Genomic DNA, 4,563 nt, shown 5'->3' on the forward strand with positions numbered 1-4,563 from the left:
ATAGTTAGGTCAGGATCACGGTGAAGCAGACTGGGATCACATTTAATTAGGTCAGGATCACAGTGAACCAGACTGGGATCACGGATAGTTAGTCTCCTCCGACCTATCACCCTCACCTTGACCTCTTTCCACCTATCACATTTCCAACGCCCCTCCTCCAAGTCCCTCCTCCCTACCTTTTATCTTCTCCTGCTGAACACTCTCTGCTCATTCCTGAAGAAGGGCATGTGCCCGAAATGTCGAATCTTCTGTTCCCTAGATGCTGCCTGACCTGCTGTGCTGTTCCAGCAATAAAGTTTCAGCTTTGATCTCCAGCGTCTGCAGACCTCACTTTCTCCTCCCATTTAATTACATGCACCACTCACTTGTCTCCCCCTTTACAAATTAATCTGGAGGTTTCATTATTCTCTTCAGATGTGGAGATAGGTAGTTTGTTGGGGAGAATACTGTTGACTTCAATTCTTTTCCTGACTGTTGTAGCCTTAGATTTAGATTACTTACAGTGTTAAAACAGACTCTTCGGCCCAACAAGTCCACACCGACCCTCCGAAGAGCAACCCACCCATACCCACCTTCCTACATTTAACCCTTCACCTAACTCTATGGGCAATTTACACTACAGACTGTGAGGTCACTTTGAACCCATTCATCACTTGATCAATGGTGGACATTTCACTCATCACGAGATGATGTACCTGTTGTTTATTCATATGACCCCTTTAGCAGCCTGAACTGTATCTGATCTCTGCAGGCCTGTGGCTTCTTGGATGACTGGATATTATCTGCTCAGATCTTCGGCCCTTACCTGTTTCCCCTGTTCTAGGTGTGACAACTCTCTCACCTGATAGTGTCTATTGTGTGTAAGGTGTTAGTTAGAGGATCATTTTTTATTAAATACATCCTGAAATTCTTCTGGACATAACTGCGGTGTCAATCTCTTTTGTAGGATGGTAAGCTCAGTCCTCAGCCTCCTGCTCATCAGCAATTCTGATGCTGCTGAAGCATATCAGAGTTGAGTGGAGTTAATCTTTAATTTATCAGTGTTATATCAAAGTCAATATTTATATTCAAGAGCAACTTAACTAGGCTGTCCTCATGCTTGGCTTGCCATTTGACGATAGGTATCACAGTGAGCTTGTGACATGCTCAGTTCCAGAAATAGCTGAATCACTAATTAGCAAACTGTGGCCCATTGTCCAGAAATGTCCACACCAGGAACCCTTGCATTGCAAACATCCCATGGTAACTACATTGGTAACTATTTTTGAGAAGATTTGTAGCTCAGTTTGATGACAAGTGTGTAAGTTAGCTCACCGAGCTGCAAGGTTTGTTTTCAGATGTTTCGTCACCATACTGGGTAACATCATCACTGGGAGTCTCCAGTGAAGTGCTGATGGTATGTCCCGCCTCTCTATTTATCGGGCTTGGTTTCTTAAAGTGGGTGATGTCATTTCCAGTTCTTTTTTCAAGGTGAGGTAGATGGGATCTAAGTCGATGTGTCTATTGATGGAGTTCTGGTTAGAATACCATGCCTTTAAGAATTCTCATGTGTCTTTGTTTCACCTGACCTCAGATGTGTGTGTTGTCCCAGTCAAAGTGTCTGCATGTATCAAAACTAGTGATAGTGTCATGTCTTTTGGTGGCCAGTTGGTATCCTGGGGGCAAGTTTCCTACCTGTTTGCCCGATATAGTGTTTTTGTACAGTTCTTGCATGGTATCTTGTAAATGATGTTGGTAACTACATCCATAATCAGGGTGTAGTTGGCCTATTCCAACTTCTTGGCCTATTCCATTGGCAAGAACAATCAATGATAAAGGGGTGAACCACACCATCAATACAATTGAACCTGTGCCCACACGTTTCCATTTGCTGTTGGTAAATATAATGGATATCAATAGTTCTCATTGCTCTGGTCATAGATGGTATAGATGCAGCAATCAACAATGAGATCCAAACATACAAATATTTGAGTTAAGAGCAGATGTAGACCACCTTCTCACCATTTAATAGCATCATAGCCAATCCATTTGCATGTTGAATTCCACATCGACCTCTCTCAGATAACTTTGCCATTCACTAATCTACCTACTTCCTTCTCAAAATTACTCAAAGATCCAGTCTCCACTGCCTTTCTGTTGGAGAGAATTCTAAAGTGGCACAACCATCTGAGAGAGAAAAGCATTCTCCGCATCTCTGACTGAAAAGGGTGACCCATATGCTGTTATTAATTCATGTGTTTCCCATGTTCTATTAACAAAATTGCTCCTCAGTGGACTGAGGTGCTAATGGATAGTCATGGCGTGCTCAAGAGCTACTTGAAAGACTCCGAGAACTTAAGACCTAAACTTTCGATTGATGTTGTGAAACTGAATCTTTGCCTCCTGGCTAATTAAGTTCCAGGGCAGGCTAAGAAACTTGCACCCAACTTTTCAGCTGTGTATATTTAAGATGGATAGGTTCTTGATCAGTCAGAGAATCAAGGTTACTGGGAAAATGCAGGAGAGTGGACGTGAGGGATGTTAGATCAGCCATGATCCTACTGAATGGTGGAGCAGGCTCGAGGGGCTGAATGGCCTTTTCCTGTTCCTGTTCCATATGGTCTTATAACAAATTATATTTATAACTTTTGCCAGCTCTGATGGAAGTTCACAAACATAAAATATTAACTCTATTTCACTCCCCACAGAGCCTACGGTGTATTACCAGCTTTTCATGTTTTGATACTTAAAATAAGTTCATTTTAACTGATGACACAGTTTGCCTATTAAGGAAAAAAGTCAGTGTTACCAGTCGTCACAATTCATAATCGAATGATGGAAGAAAGATTAACCTGATAATTGAAGAGGAAGACCTGCAGATTATTTCCAGGGCAGATGCAGAGGTCGGTTTAGCTGGGGCAGCTGGTTTGCAATTCAAACTGATGTCAACACAAGGATACAATTCCTACACCATCTGAGATTACCATGGAACATTGTCCTTCTCAGCCTTCCCCATCACTTCAGTCACGATGCCCCTAAGATTACCACCAGTCATCTCTCTGTCTAATGTGAGAACAGCCTTATGGTCTGGTAAAACTATGGCAACTTCACCCTCATTCTCAGCGTTAAAATGCCTGAGTTAAAACCTTGCATTGCCCTCTGATTCAGCAATCAGCAATCTTTAGCGGTCTAACAGCTAGCCCTGGAACATGATAAACTGTCAGTAATTCAGATGTTGCACTCTGAATCAAATTAACAGATGGTTCAAATAAACCACACTAAAGAGCTTTAAGTGTTCCACATGTTCATCAAAAGCTCAATGGATTATTTCAGTCAGATGAACTTTGAATGCCTCTTTAATAAATTTACATACCATAATTCACTGGATACATGTCCAGTAGAAAGCTCTCTGCTCTGCTCACATGTTGATTTTACCAGATCCAATATTTTATTTCTTAACCAACGGTAATGTAATTATATTTTATATTTAATTCAAATTTTATATTTTATGCCTTATATTCAAATATTTAATGCAAACTCCTACCTATTTCTTTATTTTTTCTGATATTCTATGAAGTAATACTTAACTTTTTAAGCATTCTCTTACCAGGTAGTACCTCAGTTTCTTTTTTCTGTGCCTAGATACCAGGGTGCCTAAGGTAGCACTGTGTGAGGTGACATTATACAATTCTCACTGTACTCCTATACTTCTGCACTTGAGTACACATAACAATGAAAATCTAAAATCCAAAAATAATCTAAAATCTATATCATAATAACTGAGACCATCCCATTCCCCTTCTTAATTATTTGTTGTACTTACCTACTAACTTCTTTAGACATTCATTAGAACACTTGATATCTCTGTACCTCAGAATTCTGCAGTCATTCTCCACTGAAGTAATACACTGTTTTATTCATTCTTTCTGTCAAAATGAACCATGTTTCCACACTATGCTCATTCTGCAATGAATTGGAGATGCCGGTGGTGGACTGGGGTGTACAAAGTTAAAAATCACACGACACCAGGTTATAGTCCAACAGGTTTAATTGGAAGCACACTAGCTTTCGGAGCGACGCTCCTTCATCAGGTAGTGACTACCACCTGATGAAGGAGCATCGCTCCGAAAGCTAGTGTGCTTCCAATTAACTTGTTGGACTATAACCTGGTGTTGTGTGATTTTTAACCTCATTCTGCGAGATTGTTTACCCACTCACTTAAACCTGTCTTTAACCATCTGCAGCTGAAAAATGTGTTGCTGGAAAAGCGCAGCAGGTCAGGCAGCATCCAAGGGCTTATGCCTGAAATGTCGATTCTCCTGCTCCTTGGATACTGCCTGACCTGCTGCGCTTTTCCAGCAACACATTTTTCAGCTCTGATCTCCAGCATCTGCAGTCCTCACTTTCTCCTAGTTGATTTTAACCATCTGCAAACCCTTTATGTCTTCCTCACAAAATATTCTCTAACCTATCTTTGTGTCATTTACAACTTTAGCAAGCACGGCTTTGCTCCCTTCATCGATGTAAATTGTAAAAGGTTGAGACCCTTGAAGACTTCCGTTCACTGGTTAGCTTCAAGTTGCA

Source organism: Chiloscyllium plagiosum, chromosome 14 (assembly GCF_004010195.1).
Source record: "Chiloscyllium plagiosum isolate BGI_BamShark_2017 chromosome 14, ASM401019v2, whole genome shotgun sequence".
In the NCBI taxonomy this organism is placed as follows: Eukaryota; Metazoa; Chordata; class Chondrichthyes; order Orectolobiformes; family Hemiscylliidae; genus Chiloscyllium; species Chiloscyllium plagiosum.